The 23180-nt window shown below is 32.3% G+C and overlaps 1 protein-coding gene and 1 long non-coding RNA gene across 2 annotated transcripts in view; one reads left to right on the forward strand and one right to left on the reverse strand.

The window, feature by feature from the left end:
• Positions 1 to 23180, forward strand: part of LOC139500094 (uncharacterized) — a 223535-nt gene that overhangs the window by 74411 nt on the left and 125944 nt on the right. The window lies entirely within an intron of this gene.
• Positions 17660 to 23086, reverse strand: LOC139500927 (uncharacterized). The gene is made up of 3 exons (XR_011658408.1): positions 21816 to 23086; positions 20166 to 20263; positions 17660 to 19626 (listed from the first exon to the last, which is right to left on the reverse strand). It is a non-coding gene; the product is annotated as an uncharacterized lncRNA (long non-coding RNA).

Consider the following 23180-nt stretch of genomic DNA (forward strand, 5'->3'; position numbering starts at 1 on the left):
ATTAAATGTGTAGGTTTCAGTTTATAACTTGGCCAGATGAAAATATGACTAAATGTTTAGTGGAACCTAAACATTTGCATTAGGCCGAAACTTGAATTCGTTCATATTGGGATCCTGCTAAATGTGTTAGTTCAATCGTCATTTGAAATATTAAAAGTATTTCTATGTGCATATTTCTCAAACCATAAATGTGTTTTTAGTATATCTCGTTATTGTACTAAACGGGTTTTCCAAATGAACCTCCGTCGTATCTTAACAATAACACAAGGAAACATTTGAATAAAACATTTTAAAAAGTCAATGTTTTTTTTTAAAGTGGTTACTGTACCGTATCTCAATTCGTTTATCGATGTTGATAATCTATCATTTAAAACGAAGAAACAGAAACAAAATAGCTCTATCCTTCAGAAAAACATTCTCATTAATATGAACTAGGCATGCGTTAAGTCTCGTTTTTTGATAAAACAAAAAATATGTTACTATACATTTTGCGTATGGTCTAAATTTTTGAAAGTTGTTTATTTAAATGAAAAAAAAAATTTTGAAAACAAAACATACCTGCGAGGCGATCTTCGGCTCTTCGTTGAATGATGGCGATTTCATTTTCATAGATAATAATAGTTGGTAAAGTTTAGCAAATAGGTTATGACTATCCTTTAAAATTTGCATAAAAAAAAGATAGCAAACACTCGCATACGTCATTAAAATCAAATTGTCAGCGTTCCGTGAACATTATGAAAAAAGGAAAATGTGGTTTGATTGCAAATGAGACTATCAGCAGATTTTAATTGAGGAAATATAACTAATTGTAGACAACCATATGACCTTCAACAAGGAGAGAAACCCATACTGAAAAAGGTCTCGACATGTAGAATGTGAAACAATTCAATTGAGAACATTAGCGGCCTAGTTCATAATAATACAATTAACGAAATAAATATGACAGACATGAAACCACGACAACAACTTCACTACATGCTCCTGACTTGGGACAGTCATTTTACGACTGTGACAATAACAATCTTTATTTTTTTCATCTCCCCGGATAGTCAAAATGTCGGAGAAATACAAAAATATTTCTTTGGTAAAGGATAGCATTACCTAATTAGAAATTGAAAGGCATACTTCAGAATTTAAACGGGTATATTCATCCATAAATTAAAATTGCAGTCATATCCTGTATATCATATCAATTTTAATGGAGGGCCAACATACTTTTGACATGCTATACAAACGGTTTACGTTGTACTTGGTGTTATGAAAGCACTTGCAAACTTTATATCGTTCTCAACAGAATTGAACTCAAGTTGTTTTTACATAAATATCTGTTCCTCTATTTATACATATTATAGCTGAATAGAAATTTTGAACATATTCTTTTGCACGAGTGAAATCAAACAATTCTTTTATTATATTAACTAACATGTTACTTTTGTTAACAGCTATTAATAAAAAAAAAAAATCGTTTGTTTGACAATTGTTCTGAAATGTGTTGCATTAAGGAAAATTTTATGATGTCTTTTTCATTCTTCATATTTTGTTCCCCATCCCGTGATTTGATATTTTACAAATCAACTAAATAATTGATGTTCATCAAAATAAATAGAAAAAGAATGATAAAGAAATACAGGATGCGTTTCTTTTTATGTGAAGACCATGCCTGAATTTAAGACTTTTAAATGGTATAAAATACAAGAATAATGTAAATATTTAAATAATGTTTATCTTAACAATCAATTGTAAACCAATTGTGTTGTTTTTTGTATTGCAGTACTTAAAACCAGTATCGTATAAGATTGGACAAAAATATACTTCCTGATGGAATATTAGATCGTTACATATTTAAACTGACTCAATGTTAATTATTGATTAGTTTTCTATTGGCTTTTTATTAGGAATATTTTTTAGATACATTATTCAGTTTTTATTAATTAAGTAAATGAAAACAGGTTTGTAGTATCTTTAAGTTAGTTTATATAATTCAAGCAATAGATTTGTCTCTGTAAATTCAACACATTTTTTTTCTTTTGGAATTGTCGATGAATTTGTAAACGTACATAGATATTATTATGGAGAAAACATCTTTAACCATCTCAGACCGTGTATATTTACGCCAAACATTTTTCATTTTAAGCTGAACAAATAGATTTTGAAAAGACCCTACAAATTTTAAAATTAATTGGTTTGATAAATGTAACAAACATCTGTTGAAGTCACGCATCCCATTACACCTTTCATGTCTATTATTAAGCCCAAAATGTAAAGTATCTAATATTACAAATGAAAACTGTATATCTTTTAGTCAGCGGGAGTCGAGTCCGAGCTGTTTGTAGAAATATGTTTCCCTTTATGTAGATGGAAAGCGATCTAGATATTCAAAAAAATATTTCATAAGGTCAAAACCAACTATGTCTTTTTATTAAATAAAGGTATGTTAACTATACAGTTAATTTCGATTGAAACAATCTGTATTAGGATAGAATGTAATGCACAAAGCGTAGTTTATGACATCACCTACATCTTCATATTGTTATCCATCATGTTATGTTGTTGACTTCAATAACTGTTGTTGTCTTTTATTATTCAATGTTGAGAAGAGAAGGAATTCTGAGTTGTGTTGTTTGTATAAAAAATCTAGTCCCGGGTCAGATCAAATTTAACAACACAAAAAACAAAGCCCGACTGCATCAGGTAGTGAGACAATACCCTTCGTATTTAACGTACTTTCCCAGTTTGATTTTTCTTGGTGTAGCTAAACTCTGTTTTAAACCCCAAAACATTGGTTTTAATTTTTTCTGTATGCATTTTTTGGGGGAACATTATTTTGTTATTATTTATGGGATATGTATTTCTTTCAAACATATTATAATCTTAAAATACTTTATGAGTGTATCAGCTTATCGTCATAGATTCCTTCATTTTTAAGTAAGGTCTTTCAAAAATACCCATTGTTAATGGACCTCACTGTTTGAAAATTTGTTTGAATGACTTGAAAGGTAATTTGAATATTATATTATCTTACAAATCTTTTGTACATAAATTGCATGTTTTTTTTGTTTGGCAGATCTTTAAAACAATATTTTAGGTGATGGTAGAATATCATAATTAACAGAGGTAAACATCCATTGATAGAATATAAGATCTTTAAAATTTTAACTAACTTAATGTTAATGATTCAGCAGTTTTCTTTTAAGTATTATTTGGAATATGAGTTCGAGACGTCGTTCAGTTTTGTATGATTACGTAAATGTAAACCTTTGTTAATGTTTACAAGTTAGGGTAGTCGATTTATCATGCTTTGAACAACCTAATTCTATGTATTTTAATTCAATTACTATTATGCAAAAGCTAGTGAATTTAAAAAGGTTTTATCATGTAGATTTTTGTTTGTATCAACAATTTGTTGACAAAAATGTCGCTCTTTTTTTATAAGATTATCAGAAAAAAACTTCTACAAATTGTGAGTAGGGGCATTAAGGCCTGATTTTGGCCCAAGAAAATAACATGTTTGATAAATGTTTCAAATTGGCAAATAATATTTAGAAATGCATTGGCTCAAGAAATATAAATGAAAATCATCAAGATTTTTATCTGATGACGTCCTAATTACGTCATGATATTTTCACAAAAACGATGAAAAATACAGAATTTGTGCAGTTTTCTATCTTTATTTTTGTTGTGGAAACATCATGCACAGCCAAGAAACAACAAAATAATTTAACAGAAGCTCAATTTTAACTATTGACATAATCTCACCAAATAAAAAGTTGTTTTTTGGTTGCGCACATACTTTTTCAATCTAAAATATACTTAAATTTTGATGAAAAAACAAGGAAAATCAAGATATTTTACTAAATATGCAATTTAAGTCATGATTTGTTGCCATTGTCACTTGTTCAATGCTAAATTTGTTTTGTTTGTCTGAAAACCCTGTTCCTTAGTCAAGTTTTCATCAATTGTAAAGTATGTCTGATAACTTTTAAATATGTAGTAATTTTTGGGCCAAATAAGGGCCTCATTGCCCCTACTCGTTTGTCGCATTACTTAACATAACGTCCGATGATTCCAAGGGTAAAAAGTTGTCGAAATCCGAGAAACAGATTTTTTTCTGAAAGATAATTTTGCTAAAAGACACTACAAAGATTACCAAGTGTCTTGTCTTGTTTTATTTTTATTTTTTATATATATATATAATTTTGCACACCTTGATTGTAGATGTTGAACATACAAATGCTAGAAATGCAATGTTAGAATCCATATATGACTAATTCCACTACTCTTGTAAACAGTTTCACATTAATAAAAAATGCATCGTATCTTTTCTTTTCATCCAACATTTTTTTTTCCAAATCAAAGCGATACATTTAGCAGAAAAATTTAAAGCCACTACAAATTTGCAGTTGATTCATTGCCTGTCGTCATTTATGTTTAAACCAATGGGGAATAAAAAATATGGTCTTCATTGTCTCCTATTGACCAGCAGTAAAACTCTAACCAAAGGATGAGCGTCCGTTTGGCTGTACAAGTAAAAGTAAACATTCACGTAAGGTCAAATTGGGGACTTTAAATCCAATACCTAGGGCACTCTCTTTTCTTGTTCAGAACCCTTGCAATACATTTTAGTGGGGTCCGTATTTTGCCTGTAGCGGTTAGGGTTAGGGTAAGGGTTAGGGTAACGGTTAGATTCAATCCTAATCCAATATACCCCGTTGGAGTCTCTTCAGTGACGCTCAGATCAAAATAACTAAAAAGCCAAATAATAATAAAATGAAGAGCATTGATGACTCAAAATTCTAAACAATTGTGCAACATACAACTAAGGTAAAATTCAATGCCCGGAATGAAAAAATCCTTAGTATGAGTAATACTTCATACTTTTGCAAACAGTTAATTTATAAACATGATCATATAATTGATATCCATGTCAACACCGAAGTGCTGACTACTGGGCTGGTGATATCATCAGGCACGAAACGTCCACCAGCTATTGGTGTAAATAGTTATCAAAGGTCTCAGGCTTATAATTTTATACGCCAGTCGTGCGTTTAGTCTACACAAGACTCATCAGTGACACTCAGATCAAAATAATTCGAAAGCCAAAGAATTATGATAGTTATCAAATGTGAGAGGCTTACAATTTGATACGCCAGACACGCGTTTCGATTACATGAACCTTAATGACGCTTAGATCAAAATAATTCGAATGCCAAACAATTATAAAGTCGAAGAGCATTGAGGACCAAATATTCCAAATAGTTGTGCTAAATACGTCTAAGGTATTATATACCTGTGATAATAAAATCTTTAGTATTTCGAATAATTCATACTTTTGCAAACAGTAAATTTATTAAAATGACCATATAATTGATATTCATGTCAACACCGAAGTGCTGACTATTGGGCTGGTGATACTATCGGGGACAAAACGTCCACCAGCAGTGGCATCGAGCCTGTGGTGAAAATATTTATCAAATGTGAGAGGCTTACAATTTGATACGCCAGACACGCGTTTCGATTACATGACTCATCAATGACGCTCAGATCAAAATAATTCGAAAGCCAAACAATCATAAAGTTGAACAGCCTTGAGGACTACAAATTTCAAAAGTTTTGACAACTACGACCTAGGTAATATATACCTGGGGTGAGAAAATCCTTAGTTTTCGAATAATTCACACTATTTCAAACAGTTAATTTATTAAAATGACAATATAATTGATATTCATGTCAACACCAAAGTTCTGACTACTTGGCTGGTGATACTCTTGGGATGAAAGATCCACTAACAGTGGCATCGACACAGTGATGATTTCTACATTTGAAAATGCCTGTACCAAGTCAGAAATATGACAGTTCTTGTCCATTCGTTTTTGATGTGTTTTGTTATTTGATTTTGCCATGTGATTATGGACTTTCCGAATTGATTTTCTTCTAAGTTCAGTATTTTTGTGATTTAACTTTTTAATAGTTTTCAAAAGTGCCATGCTTTCTTTCTGAAAATGAAAATATTACATAATATCTTTTATATTTTATATTCTATAAAGTTCTATAAGATTCTTCAAAGTAAAAAAAACCTTTAAACTCAAGCCTTTGTTTCTTAGTTCTTGGCTCATATTTTGTTAGCGTTATATGACGTTATGTTGAAAAAGAAAACAAAGTCACCATCAATTTGTTTAGGGGATCAAAAAGGGTTTTAATTACTTTAAAATTGAGTTATCGTATTGAATTGCAAAAAACAGCATTTTTTAATCACAATTTTATTTATATTTATAATAAAATCAGTATTTAAGAGTACTTTTGAATCAGATACAATGAAAAATTTTAACTTTACTGTTTGATTTAGAAACGCATCCAAATCCAGATACAAATTAACATGGCTGGTGGTCACTTAAATTGATGTATAACAGTAAAGAAAAATGATGGCTTCAAAATTGAGTAGAAATTTGAAATAAGTTACCCGGTTTAATATAAGATTATTACCGTTCTTGTCCGTGTTTGGATACGCAAACGTCAAGTTATGGACAATCGATGTTTTCGGCGAACAAAAAAGATGGCTGAACTTTTTGAGAACGGACAGGATAAATAAATAGCAATAACAATCTATTTTTGATCATGTTTGTATGAAGTATTCAAACTATACTGGTAGAGAAACCTACACATTTTAGAATTCAATTTTAAATAATAGCAGGACAACTTTTAACCGATTGATTTGCTGACATTTGACGTTACGAACGACTGTAGCGCCACATAATTACCTCCCCTTGCTATTGATGCTGATAGAGCTTGACGACAACGGACGTTTCCAAGGACTTGCTTTCCAACTGTGTAGCCATGTAAATTACAATATTTTCAAACTGCAATAGTATCAAAACAGCAAAGGTAATGACTATTAAAGGTGTGTCATTTATATTTAGAACATATATTTAGGGGAAATTTCGTACAAAGCCTTATTATAAATAGTTTAGTTGCATTTTTAAAATAGAAAAAGGGGATTTAAGACAAATAAATACAGATTTTGGAAGAAAATCCACAGATTTTTTTATACAGAAATATTCGTCATAAATTTTAAACATAGATTACTCAATTGATTTTTTATCATGTGCTAGCGTTTATTTTTAACAAAAAGTTCTAAACAACCTTTATTAATAATATTATTTGATTTGGTCTATTTTATGTATCTTTTAATCAATATCTAAATGTATTAACTCGTTTTAAGGAAATCATTGCTAGCACTGCATATGATAATCCTTTTCCACCAAGCACCGAACTGTCAGTCAACACTGAGATTGTGAGTTCGAACCCCGCTCGGGGGGGTGCAGTCGACTTCAATCTTAATTGACTAGGATTGTCAGTTTTCCTATCGAAGGTCGGTGGTTTTCTCCGGGCGCTCCGGCTTTCCTAACCAATAAAAACTGACCGCCACGAAGTAGCCTAAATGCGGTGCTTCAAAGTGGTGTTAAAATACCAATAATCCAAACAATCATCTTTCGTTGAGTACATATAAGAAGATGTGGTATGAGTGCCAAAGTGACAACTCTCCATCCAAATAACAATTTATAAAATTAAACCATTATATTGCCCTCTAGATATATTAATTATTTGTGTCATTGGGTTGCTGTCTCACTGACATATTGTATAGACACTTGTCTATTATGGAAGACTACATGTTGCCCTCTAGATGTTGTAATTATTTATGTCATTGGGTTGCTGTCTCACTGACATATTTATTGTATAGACTCCTGTCTATTGTTGAAGACTATATGTTGCTCACTAGATGTCTTAACTATTTGTGTCATTGGGTTGCTGTCTCATTGACATATTTCATAGACACCTGTCTATTGTAAAACACTAAATGTAGCACTCTAGATGTTGTAATTATTTGTGTCGTTGGATAGCTGTCTCATTGACATATTGTATAGACACCTGTCTATTGTAGAAGACTATATGTTGCCCTCTAGATGTTGTAATTATTTATGTCATTGGGTTGGTGTCTTACTGACATATTGTATAGACACCTGTCTATTGTTAAAGACTGTATGTTACCCTCCAGATACATTAATTATTTGTGTCATTGGGTTGCTGTCTCACTGACATATTGTATAGACACCTGTCTATTATGGAAGACTACATGTTGCCCTCTAGATGCATCAATTATTTGTGTCATTAGGTTGCTGTCTCACTGACATATTGTATAGACTCCTGTCTATTGTTGAAGACTGTACGTTGCCCTCTAGATGTTGTAATTATTTATTTCATTGGGTTGGTGTCTCACTGACGTATTGTATAGGCACCTGTCTATTGTTGAAGACTATATGTTGTACTCTAGATGTTGTAATTATTTATGTCATTGGGTTGCTGTCTCACTGACATATTTATTGTATAGACTCCTGTCTATTGTTGAAGACTATATGTTGCTCTCTAGATGTTGTAATTATTTGTGTCATTAGGTTGCTGTCTCACTGACGTATTGTATAGACACCTGTCTATTATTGAAGACTCTATGTTGCCCTCTAGATGTCTTAACTATTTGTGTCATTGGGTTGTTGTCTCCCTGACATATTGTATAGACACCTGTCTGTTGTTGAAGACTATATGTTGCCCTGTAAATATCTTAATTATTTGTGTCATTGGGTTGCTGTCTCACTGACATATTGTATAGACACCAGTCTATTGTCTTAGACTATATGTTGTCCTCTAGATATCTTAATTATTTGTATAGTTGGGTTGATGTCTCACTGATAATGTGTATAGACACCTGCCTATTGTAGAAGACTATATGTTGCCCTCTAGATGTCTTAATTATTTGAGTCATTGGGTTACTGTCTCACTGACATATTGTATAGACATCTGTCTATTGTTATAGACTATATGTTGCCCTCTAGATGTCTTAATTAATTGAGTCATTGAGTTACTGTCTCACTGACATATTGTATAGACACCTGTCTATTGTTGAAGACTATATGTTGTCCTCTAGATGTCTTAATTAATTAAGTCATTGGGTTACTGTCTCACTGACATATTGTAAAGACACCTGTCTATTGTTGAAGACTATATGTTGCCCTCTAGATGTATGAATTATTTGATTCATTCGGTTACTGTCTCACTGACATATTGTATAGGCACCTGTCTATTGTTGTAGACTATATGTTGCCCTCTAGATATCTTAATTATTTGTGCAGTTGGGTTGATGTCTCACTGACAATGTGTATAGACACCTGCCTATTGTAGAAGACTCTATGTTGCCCTGTAGATGTCTTAATTATTTGAGTCATTGGGTTACTGTCTCACTGACATATTGTATAGACACCTGTCTATTGTTATAGACTATATGTTGCCCTCTAGATGTCTTAATTAATTGAGTCATTGAGTTACTGTCTCACTGACAATGTGTATAGACACCTGCCTGTAGTTGAAGATTATATTTTGCTCTCTAGATGTCTTAATTATTTGAGTCATTGGGTTACTGTGTCACCGACAAATTGTATAGACACCCGTCTATTGTTGAAGACTATATGTTGCCGTCTAGTTGTCTTAATTAATTGAGTCATTGGGTTACTGTCTCACTGACATATTGAATAGACACCTGTCTATTGTTGAAGACTATATGTTGCCCTCTAGAATTCTTAATTAATTGAGTCATTGGGTTATTGTCTCAATGACATCTTGTATAGACACCTGTCTATTGTTGACGTCTATATGTTGCCCTCTAGATGTCTTAAATATTTGTGTCATTGGGTTACTGTTTCACTGACATATTGTATAGACACCTGTATATTGTTGTAGACTATATGTTGCCCTGTAAATATCTTTATTATTTGTGTCGTTAGGTTGCTGTCTCACTGACATATTGTATAGACACCTGTCTATTGTTGAAGACTATATATTGCCCTCTAGATGTCTTAATTATTTGAATCATTGGGTTACTTTCTCAGTGACATATTGTATAGACAACTGTGTATTGTTGAAGTCTATATTTTGCGCTCTAGATGTCTCAAATAATTGAGTCATTGGGTTACTGTCTCACTGACATATTGTAAAGACACCTGTCTATTGTTGAAGACTATATGTTGCCCTCTAGATGTCTTAATTATTTGAGTCATTGGGTTACTGTCTCACTGACATATTGTATAGACACCTGTCTATTGTTGAAGACTATATGTTGCGCTCTTTATATCTTAATTATTTGAGTTAATGGGTTACTGTCTCACTGACATATTGTATAGACAGCTGTCTGTTTTTGAAGACTATATGTTGCCCTCTAGATGTCTTAATTAATTGAGTCATTGGGTTACTGTATCACTGACATATTGTAAAGACACCTGTCTATTGTTGAATACTATATGTTGTCCTCTAAATGTATGAATTATTTGGGTCATTCGGTTGCTGTCTCACTGACATATTGTATAAACACCTGTCTATTGTTGAAGACTATATGTCGCCCTCTAGCTGTCTTAATTATTTGAGTCATTGGGTTACTGTCTCACTGACATATTGTTTAGACACCTGTTTATTGTTCAAGACTTTATGTTGCCCTCTAGATATCTTAATATATGTGAAGTTGGATTGATGTCTCACGGACAATGTGTATAGACACCTGCCTATAGTTGAAGACTATATGTTGCCCTCTAGATGTCTTAATCATTTGAATTATTGGGTTACTGTGTAACTGACATATTGTATCGACACCTGTTTATTGTTGAAGACTATATGTTGCCGTCTAGTTGTCTTAATTAATTGAGTCATTGGGTTACTGTCTCACTGACATATTGAATAGACACCTATCTATTGTTGACGAATATATGTTGCCCTCTAGAAGTCTTAATTAATTGAGTTATTGGGTTACTTTCTCACTGACATGTTGTATAGACACCTGTCTATTATTGAAGGCTATATGTTGCCCTCTAGATGTCTTAAATATATGAGTCATTTGGTTACTGTTTCACTGACATATTGTATAGACACCTGTATATTGTTGTAGACTATATGTTGTCCTCTCTTTGTTTTAATTATTTGTGTCGTTGGGTTGCTGTCTCACTGACATATTGTATAGATACCTGTCTATTGTTGAAGTCTACATGCTGCCCTCTGGATGTCTTAATTATTTGAGTCATTGGGTTACTGTCTCACTGACATATTGTTTAGTTTCTTGTCTATTGTTGAAGACTATATGTTGCCCTCTAGATGTTGTAATTATTTGTGTCTTTGGGTTGCTGTCTCATTGACATATTGTATAGTGACCAGTCTATTGTTGAAGACTATATGTTGCCCTCAAGATGTCTTAATTATTTGAGTCATAGGTTACTGTCTCACTGACATATTGTATAGACACCTGTATATTGTTGTAGACTATATGGTGTCCTCTCTTTGTCTTAATTATTTGTGTCATCGGGTTGCTGTCTCACTGACATATTGTATAGACTCTTGTCTATTGTTGAAGACTATATGTTTCCTTCTAGATGTATTAATTATTTGAGTCATTGGGTTACTGTCTCACTGACATATTGTATAGACACCTGTCTGTTGTTGCAGACTATATGTTGTCCTCTAGATATCTTAATTATTTGTGTCGTTGGGTTGCTGTCTCATTGACATGTTGTTAAGACACCTGTCTATTGTTGAAGACTATATGTTGTCCTGTAGATGTTTTAATTATTTGTGTCGTTGGGTTACTGTTTCAATGACATATTGCATAGACACCTGTCCATTGTTGAAGACTATATGTTGCCCTCTAAATATCTTAATTATTTGTGTCGTTGGGTTGCTGTCTCACTGACATATTGTATAGACTCTTGTCTATTGTTGAAGACTATATGTTTCCTTCTAGATGTCTTAATTATTTGAGTCATTGGGCTACTGTCTCACTGACATATTTTATAGACTCTTGTCTATTGTTGAAGACTATATGTTTCCTTCTAGATGTCTTAATTATTTGAGTCATTGGGTTACTGTCTCACTGACATATTGTATAGACACCTGTCTATTGTTGAAGACTATATGCTGCCCTCTAGATGTTGTAATTATTTGTGTCGTTGGGTTGCTGTCTCATTGACATATTGTATAGACACCTGTCTATTGTTGAAGACTATATGTTGCCCTCTAGATGTCTTGATTATTTGTGTCATTAGGTTGCTGTCTCGCTGACATATTGTATAGACACCTGTCTATTGTTGTAGACTATATGTTGTCCTCTCTTTGTTTTAATTATTTGTGTCATCGGGTTGCTGTCTCACTGACATATTGTATAGACTCTTGTCTATTGTTGAAGACTATATGTTGCCCTCTAGATGTCTTAATTATTTGAGTCATTGGGTTACTGTCTCACTGACATATTTTATAGAAACCTGTTTGTTGTTGTAGACTATATGTTGTCCTCTAGATATCTCAATTATTTGTGTGGTTGGGTTGCTATCTAATTGACATGTTGTTTAGACACCTGTCTATTGTTGAAGACTATATGTTATCCTCTAGATGTTTTAATTATTTGTGTCGTTGGGTTACTGTTTCAACGACATATTGTATAGACACCTATCTATTGTTGAAGACTATATGTACACTCTAGATGTTGTAATTATTAGTGTCGTTGGGTTGCTGTCTCATTGACATAGTGTATAGAGACCTGTCTATTGTTGAAGACTTTATGTTGCCCTCAAAATGTCTTAATTATTTGAGTCATTGGGTTACTGTCTCACTGACATATTGTATAGACACCTGTATATTGTTGTAGACTATATGTTATCCTCTCTTTTTCTTAATTATTTGTGTAATCGGGTTGCTGTCTCACTGACATATATATTGTACAGACTCTTGTCTATTGTTGAATACTATATGTTGCCCTATAGATGTCTTAAATATTTGAGTCATTGGGTTACTGTCTCACTGACATATTGTATAGACACCTGTATATTGTTGTAGACTATATGTTATCCTCTCTTTTTTTTAATTATTTGTGTAATCGGGTTGCTGTCTCACTGACATATATAATGTACAGACTCTTGTCTATTGTTGAATACTATATGTTGCCCTATAGATGTCTTAATTATTTGTGTCGTTGGGTTGCTGTTTCACTTAAATATTGTATAGACACCTGTCTATTGTTGAAGACTATATGTTTTCCTCAAGATACATTAGTTCTTTATGTCGTTGGGTTGCTGTCTCACTGAAATATTGTATAGACACCTGTATATTGTTGTAGACTATATGTTGTCCTCTCTTTGTCTTAATTATTTGTGTCATCGGTTTGCTGTCTGACTAATATATTGTATAGACTCTTGTCTATTGTTGAAGACTATATGTTGCCCTCTAGATGTCATAATTATTTGAGTCATTGGGTTACTGTCTCACTAACATATTGTATAGACTCTTGTCTATTGTTGAAGACTATATGTTGCCCTCTAGATGTTGTAATTATTTGAGTCGTTGGGTTGCTGTCTCATTGACATATTGTATAGAGACCTGTCTATTGTTGAAGAATATATGTTGCTCTCAAGATGTCTTAACTATTTGAGTCATTGGGTTACTGTCTCACTGACATATTACAGATTTTCCTTTTTGAATTTTCCTCGGAGTTCAGTATTTTTGTGTTTTACTTTTTATATAGACACCTGTATATTGTTGTAGACTATATGTTGTCCTTTCTTTGTCTTAATTATTTGTGTCATCGGGTTGCTGTCTCATTGACACATTGTAAAGACTATTGTCTATTGTTGAAGACTATATGTTGTCCTCTAGAGGTTTTAATTATTTGAGTCATTTGGTTACTCTCTCACTGACATATTGTATAGACATCTGTCTGTTGTTGTAAACTATATATTGTCCTCTAGATATCTTAATTATTTGTGTCGTTGGGTTGCTGTATCATTGACATATTGTATAGACACCTGTCTATTGTTGAAGTCTATATGTTGCTCTCTAGATATCTTAATTATTTGTGTCGTTGGGTTACTGTCTCACTGACATATTGTATAGACACTTTTCTATTGTTGAAGACTATATGTGGCCCTTTAGATATCTTAATTATTTGTGTCGATGAGTTTCTTTCTCTCTGACATATTGTATAGACACCTGTCTATTGTTGAAGACTATATGTGGCCCTCTAGATGTCTTAATTATTTGAGTCATTGGGTTACTGTCTCACTAACATATTGTATAGACTCTTGTCTATTGTTGAAGACTATATGTTGCCCTCTAGATGTTGTAATTATTTGAGTCGTTGGGTTGCTGTCTCATTGACATATTGTATAGAGACCTGTCTATTGTTGAAGAATATATGTTGCTCTCAAGATGTCTTAACTATTTGAGTCATTGGGTTACTGTCTCACTGACATATTACAGATTTTCCTTTTTGAATTTTCCTCGGAGTTCAGTATTTTTGTGTTTTACTTTTTATATAGACACCTGTATATTGTTGTAGACTATATGTTGTCCTTTCTTTGTCTTAATTATTTGTGTCATCGGGTTGCTGTCTCATTGACACATTGTAAAGACTATTGTCTATTGTTGAAGACTATATGTTGTCCTCTAGAGGTTTTAATTATTTGAGTCATTTGGTTACTCTCTCACTGACATATTGTATAGACATCTGTCTGTTGTTGTAAACTATATATTGTCCTCTAGATATCTTAATTATTTGTGTCGTTGGGTTGCTGTATCATTGACATATTGTATAGACACCTGTCTATTGTTGAAGTCTATATGTTGCTCTCTAGATATCTTAATTATTTGTGTCGTTGGGTTACTGTCTCACTGACATATTGTATAGACACTTTTCTATTGTTGAAGACTATATGTGGCCCTTTAGATATCTTAATTATTTGTGTCGATGAGTTTCTTTCTCTCTGACATATTGTATAGACACCTGTCTATTGTTGAAGACTATATGTGGCCCTCTAGATGTCTTAATTATTTGAGTTATCGGGTGACTGTCTCACTGACATATTGTATAGACACCTGTCTATTGTTGAAGACTATATGTTGCCCTCTAGATGTATTAATTATTTGAGTCATTGGGTTACTGTCTCACTGACATATTGTATAGACACCTGTCTATTGTTGAAGACTATATGTCGCCCTATAGCTGTATTAATTTTTTGAGTCATTGGGTTACTGTCTCACTGACATATTGTATAAACACCTGTCTATTGTTGAAGACTATATGTTGCTCTCTAGATGTTGTAATTATTTGAGTCGTTGGGTTGCTGTCTCATTGACATATTGTATATACACCTGTCTATTGTTGAAGACTATATGTCGCCCTGTAGCTGTCTTAATTATTTGAGTCATTGGGTTACTGTCTCACTGAGATATTGTATAAACACCTGTCTATTGTTGAAGACTATATGTTGCTCTCTAGATGTTGTAATGATTAAAGTCAATGGGTTATTGTCTCACTGACATATTGTATAGACACCTGTATTTTGTTGTATACTATATGTTGCCCTCTAGATGTTGTAATTATTTAAGTCAATGGGTTACAATCTCACTGACATATTGTATAGACACCTGTCTATTGTTGTAGACTATATGTTGTCCTTTCTTTGTCTTTATTATTCGTGTCATCGCATTGCTGTCTCACTTACATATTGTAAAGACTCTTGTCTATTGTTGAAGACTATATGTTGCCCTCTAGATGTCTTATATATTTGAGTCATTGGGTTACTGTCTCACTGACATATTATATAGAAACCTGTCTGTTGTTGAAGGCTATATGTTGTCCTCTAGTTATATTAATTATTTGTGTCGTTGGGTTGCTGTTTCACTGACATATTGTATAGACACCTGTCTATTGTTGAAGACTATATGTTGTCCTCTAAATATCTTAATTATTTTTGTCGTTGTGTTGATGTCTAACTGACATATCGTATAGAGACATGTCTATTGTTGAAGACTATATGTTTCCCTTTAGATATCTTAATTATTTGTGTCGTTGGGTTGCTGTCTCTCTGACATATTGTATAGAGACCTGTCTATTGTTGAAGACTATATGCTGTCCTCTAAATATCTTAATTATTTTTGTCGTTGTGTTGATGTCTAACTGACATATTGTATAGAGACATGTCTATTGTTGAAGACTATATGTAGCCCTTTAGATATCTTAATTATTTGTGTCGATGAGTTTCTTTCTCTCTGACATATTGTATAGACACCTGTCTATTGTTGAAGACTATATGTGGCCCTCTAGATGTCTTAATTATTTGAGTTATCGGGTGACTGTCTCACTGACATATTGTATAGACACCTGTCTATTGTTGAAGACTATATGTTGCCCTCTAGATGTATTAATTATTTGAGTCATTGGGTTACTGTCTCACTGACATATTGTATAGACACCTGTCTATTGTTGAAGACTATATGTTGCCCTGTAGCTGTCTTAATTATTTGAATCATTGGGTTACTGTCTCACTGACATATTGTATTTATTTATCTGCCAGAAAACCATGCAAAACCGTCCGAATGCCAATTTTGCCAAATGAGTTCATACTTGGCACATTGGTGCACCTTATTGATGTAATTAACGACACAAAATTTTTTTTGGAAATTTTGAACCGATCTTGATTTTTTTAGGCGCCATCTTTAAACAGCTGAAATTGCTCGAAAACGTCAAAAATAAGCCTTTTTTGGCATATTTTGATGGTTTAAATAAAAAAACATGGCAATATTTATAATTTTTTGAAAGTTGTTCCTAGTAATACATTACTTTAAGTGTAAGAATGCATAGAAATAACAATGCTGTCTATAAAGTGTATGTATAATCTAACCATTTCAATATGTTCTATTTAGCTTCAAGTCCAAAATGGCTGATTTTGATCATCTTTAAGAGCCAAAATACTCCAAGACCCGTTTATTATTGTAAAACAACATATCTACTTGCCAAGTATAACTATATATACTCAATCAAAAAAAATATTAAGCTCGGCAAATAATGTTGGTGTCTAGTATATGCCACAACAAAATGGGGTAGCCTGCATATTCAAATTTTCTCAATTTTGCCGTCTAATTTTTAAAATCTGACATATTATAAGATCTGGATTTATAAATAAGTATAACAACAAAAGGAAAAAATTAATTAATGTTTCATTTAATACATTAAGAAAAAAATCATATACAAATACAAATTATTCATTACAAATCTAGAGGCTCCCAGGAGCCGAAATAGCTTGAATTGACAAATTGTGCACCTCAAAACGATAAAAAACACATAATTCATTAGCAATAAATTTAAAACAATTCAGAATAAGTTCAGACTGTAAAAATAAGTTTTTCTGACCACTTTTGCAATATTTTCTTATATCATATTGATATAGCTGTCAGATATTAGCACAAAACTCTGAAAATTTGTAAAGGAGAAGGTCCGGTAAGGACTCATTTTGGCCTCAAATTTCAGTTTCATCTGACGAAAGATTTTGACCACTTTTTAAACACTTAAGTGTCTATTTCACTTGATTCAATTAGTAAATGTGAAAGATTTTAACTGATTTAGTCATTTAAGACAATCAGATTCATGCTCAAATATGCAAAATCTCTCAAATATGCCAAAAAACGTCACTTTTTAGATGGTTTTTGTCAAAAATGAAAGTGGTCGCATCTGTGTTCATCCACAACCTTTATATATGTTATGTATTATCATAAAATACAACTTTCATTTCAATATTAAGAATGTGGCCACTTTCATTTAACACGGAAACCGTCTAAAATTTAACTAAAATGATAGAATATTGAAGATTTCAGTAATTTAGCATGACTTAATGGTGCTACAACCCGATATATGTCAATTGTATTGTCAAAAACAGCCCATTTTTATGTAGCAGAAGCATTCAACTGTCCAATAAATAACTTAAAGTTTACATTTTAACAATTTTGTAAAACTGTTATATTTTGGGGCCAAAAAGGGGTCTTACCGGACCTACTCCTTTACACACTTCAGGGACAATAGCTCATAGATGTTACGTCCCAATTTTACAGAAAAATTTTGGGTAGTAAAAGATCTTGACATTTTGATAGTTTTACAATATATATATATGCTGCAGTGCAGGCGATTTGGTGTCACGATATCACAGTAGCATTGGTTCGAATCCCGGCGAGGGAAGAACCAAAAATTTGCGAAAGCAAATTTACAGATATAACATTGTTGGGTTGATGTTAAGACGAGTTGTATATATAAATATATATATATATACATATATGTATGATACTTCTTCTAAAGTTTTTAAAATAATGGTTTAAAAGAGAAAACTGTAAACAGTTGCAATATAGAGATGATTTTAACAGACACTAAGAGATGGCCTTTTTTATGGCCCTTTGAGCCTAGTATGCTAACAAGGTAATATTTGCCAGGTACCTATATATCTACGTTGCTGCAATGTGGTCAATAAAAACATGAAAATCATAAATGCATCTACTCTAATGTAGTCAATACAAAATTGATAATCATAAATGTATCTTAAACTAGATGTGTGAAAGCAACACGAAAGGCTACGTCTCAAAAATTTGAAAATCTGCAATTTCAATAACACATGTGGATACAAACATGATGGTTGTCTCACATATAAAAAAATCAGCTCTAAATCTGGAGGCATATACAAAAATGTCCATATAAATGTGAATTTTGAACAATTTTCAAAGTTTAAAACCCTTAATTCTGGAAAAAAATTACACAGCAGAACGAAACTTAAACTTGATATGTAACTCATCATGGTTAGCTCACATACCAAAAATCAGCCCAATATCTGAAAGCATTTTAATAGAAGAAAGGTCCATATAACTTTGATTTTCCAAAATTTTTCAAAGTCCAAAGCCCGAAATTACAGCAAATAATTATTAGGGTAGCATGACGAAACTTTAACTTGATCTGTAACTCACATACCAAAAATCAGCCCAATATCTGAAAGCTTTTAGGAAAAAAGTGCATATAACTGTGCTTTTCAACAATTTATCAAAGTCCATAGCGGGTAATTTCAACAGAAATTAGGGGAGTGGAACAAAACTTATACTTGATCTGTAACTCATCATAGTCAACTTACATACCAAAAATCAGGCCAATATCTATGGCGTTTAGAAAAAAACACTGTATAATGGTTTGTTTCGGAATGACTGAATTATGGAATTACGGAAAATCGGTATTTTAGTACAAGGGTAAAACTTAAGGCACCGACTACTTTGTTACTGGCCATAAAAATCCCATAACTAGACGAAAAACAAATTACTTCAGTTTATATTTACTAGTGCCAAATTTTCAAAGAATTTTGAATGAAATTGAATAGCTGTTTAGATTACTGTCATGACTGTACCTCTACATGACATCCTGAGAAATAACAAAATTAAAACAAGTCATATGAATCTTCAAATTTCAATAAAGTTAAATGTTTTTTTGATACTTGAACAGCAAGGTTTTACTATAAAAACAAGTGTACATTAACTTTCTTTAAAAGAAAATCCATAACATAAAAATCTTCATTAATGATGAACTGTTATTTTTTGGAACATCATCCCATGGAAGATGTAAGTAGTGTTTTAAAGATGCAAAGTTTCTGTTACTTGTTTGGTTGGTTGAAATTGTTTCTGTCAGAAGCATTATCAGTCTTCCAATCTGATGTTGACTGCTGTAAAGTTCAGTTAGTTGCGAGTCTAGATCTGAAAAAAACAAAACATACATGTACATATAGATCAGGCTGTTAGCTTTCATATTTTTTCATTTTCCAATTTTTTGGCCTTTTATGGCTGAATAGATATGCAGTATTGGTCTTGTGCATTGTTGAAGGCCATATGGCATATGAAGACTTATAGCTTACATATAAGTTGTATGTCATTTATTCTAATTGGCAATCATACCACTTTTTTTCATATTTTTCATTTACATGTTTACCACTGACAGGAAATAGAGATGACGACTTTTTTTTTTGCCATCCTTAGTGGCCATCTTGAAAATGTAATAGTTGTTGAATGCAAAACATAGGACCGCCCTATATATGTACGAATGTACTACATGTATTCCTACTACAAATTGAATTAGTATAAAAGTGATTTTTCAATGGGAAAACCAAGTTAACAAAGACATGTTCAATAAAACTGATGTATAATTATTATAAAGGTGATGACGTATATACTTTGTATGTCATTATAACCATATTTTCCAAACAGTTAAATTAATATATAGGTTAATAATATCTTACCAGTATCTTGTTCTTTACATGTATTTAGTTTGACCTGGCTATTGTCACATTCACAAAAATCATCAGCGTTGCCTGCATCTATTATCATGATAATAGTCCTACAAATGAAAAGTGTTAAACTATAAAATAATTCTTCAATTTTGTATCACAGGAATTGTAGGGTAGTGTAGCACCACTGTGCATGTTTTTTTTTGTTTCTTTTAAAAAGGGCTCTATAAATATAATTCATACATTTATACATACATGTACATCAATGAACATGTAAGGTCCCAAAATTGAACTTTATAAAAGTTTGCAATGCTTTTGATATTTTAGTCGCCATGGCCTACATTCATTGACATTGTATAATAGATCATTAAACAAGATTATTCTTTAGATAAAGTTATCTAGTGTTTCATGTACAGAATGTTGTATGTAAAACATGTTTTGGAATGAGGCTTTACCACCAGGTAGAAGCTTTTTTAATAAACAAAGACCTGAACATGTACAACTTCCATAAAAAACTTAAAATTAAACTTAGGGTAAGAGAATAAAAACATATTGTCCTGCTTAATGTTGAACATGTTGAAATAAATTTTGATTACTATCATGCTTATCATGCTTATGGTCTATAAATTGTTTTTTTAAGCAAAAAATTAATATACATGTACATGATGTATATTGTACCCTGGTTAATAGCTTAACAATTTAAATTCTGTCCTTAGCTGACAAGGATATTTTGACCATTCTAATCCTCCCCCTTTCTTTTTGGTAATTAAATGGTCCCAAGACTCACGCCATATATACATTTAATATATAACTGTTGCATGGGTTTATTAATGCGATTTTATAATTCAAGACTGAAATGTGATTTAAATTTTGAGATATTCAGAAATATCCTGTTTGATTCATATAAAAAATACTCAAAATGTGAGTTTTAATTAAATTGCAATTAAAAAAAAAAAATGTTTTACATGATTACCCTTTCACATTCTAGCTATAATAAAAACATTACAATAATTTCTCAATTTACAGTATATTATTTGTTTGCACTTGGCTATCTGGCTATGGGAAATAGATAAGATGTCCTAGAACAGGTCAGGTGTAAAAGAATATTCACATGCCCTTTCAACTCCCTCCGTTCTTTTTTCATCTGGCTATTGTATCAAATTTTGGTCCCCTAATTTCAGATTGACTTTATAGTGGGTCTCATTAGGGGGCTAGGATGAAATTTGAAAAAAATAGGCAGGACAGGAGTTTTGAGTAAAAAAAAAAGGCAGGATGAGACACTTGCAAAAAAATAAGTCAGGACGACAATTTAGGTAAAAAAAATCAAGATAAACTAAAAAAAAAGAAGGCAGGACCAAACAGAGTGAAAAATAAAAAGGCAGCACAGAAATTACAGCTAAAAAAAATGCAGGACAAAAATTTTCATCCTAGCTTCCCATGCCCCCCATAAAAATCAAATGGAAGCTCCCTTAGGTTCATAGTATAAGCGGGATACTGGAATCTAACAAAACAATAAGCGGTGTTCCGGGATCAGAACCCCACCCCCCCAATGAGATCCCCTTAAACGGCCTTTATACATGTATAAAGAACTAATAAAAATTGATTGTTAAGAAGTTGTACTACTACTTATGAAAATTGATTGTTAAGAGTTGTACAATGTACCTGATCCTAGTGGAATGACTCGTCCTGTATACACCCTGTCATGAAATGATGAAGATCCTTGGTCAGCTTTCAAATTGGCTTTGCTGGAAGACGGTTGGACGGGATGTTGACATCTTGCTTGACTATGATGTCAATGAATTCCATAAAAGTCCCTGTACTTCAAGCATATTCTAACATGTCTAAGACGTGATGATATAACAACCATAGGAAAATAAACCACTCCTCGTCTTATATAAAACAAGGACTCCTGTTGGAAATTCTACACCATAGTTTGCATCATGTTTATTCACTAAGTTATGATTATTGTCTGGTAAATTATTGTCATGATTGGCAGATTCTTGCATTGGCAGTAATTATTCTTTTGTTCTTTAGTGCATTCAGATATCTTAAATAGTTTGTAATATATAGATGCATAATGCTGGGATAGCCCAAATAGTCCTCCTAGATTATTAAAGTTGCAAACTTCTCTGTAAACTTTGTCTGCCAAGTCCATCACTGGGAGCTGACATGTTGCCCAAGGGAGATAAGTCAATGGAAGAGCATAAAAGATGTACTCCCTGGTTTCAGCCAATTTATTGATTTTTGCACTTGCAGTACAAAAACGTCTTATTTAAATTTTTAGACACATTTATTTTACTTTTTTAAATGATTTTATTAGCTATTTTATTACAATTGTATTTAGAATTAAATTAAAATCAAAATCAAAATGTGCCAATTTGGGACTAAAATCACCATTCTTCCAAGGCAAAAATTAACATGTAATAGTCATTTGCCAAGCTTAATATTTTAATCTACTATAAAAAATACACCATAATTAAAACTAATATAAGTTGCAAACATATATGGAATGGGTCTTGCAAGTTAGAAGCAAGTAAAAGTCATGTAAATTCATGTATGAAAAATCTAGCCTTTGCGTCCGTGCTCCTGGCAATGTGCCAAATAGTGTAAATTTTCATTTGTATTGACCAGAACATAGTAAAATGAATGGGTTCCAGCTGACATTACTCTAAAAACTCAACTCCCCCATTTAATATGCTTCTGGGTAGTTCTTAAAAGGCATTAAAAGTTGGATTTTTCCTTGGTTTTCGAATGAATTTACATAATTATGCAAATGAGGCTGTAACTAAAAATAGATATGATTCTGGCGAAAATTAAGTAGCCATTTTTTTTTATTTTATGTGAAGGATTGAGATGATATATAAAAATTTGTCAAGTTGTGATTGTCGATTTGGACGATTTTCTGAATATTGCATGGTTTTCTGGCGGATTGGCTCATAAACACCTGTCTATTGTTGAAGACTATATGTTGCTCTCTAGATGTTGTAATTATTTGAGTCGTTGGGTTGCTGTCTCATTGACATATTT

The sequence above is a fragment of the Mytilus edulis genome, chromosome 13 (assembly GCF_963676685.1).
Source record: "Mytilus edulis chromosome 13, xbMytEdul2.2, whole genome shotgun sequence".
NCBI classification, from domain to species: Eukaryota; Metazoa; Mollusca; class Bivalvia; order Mytilida; family Mytilidae; genus Mytilus; species Mytilus edulis.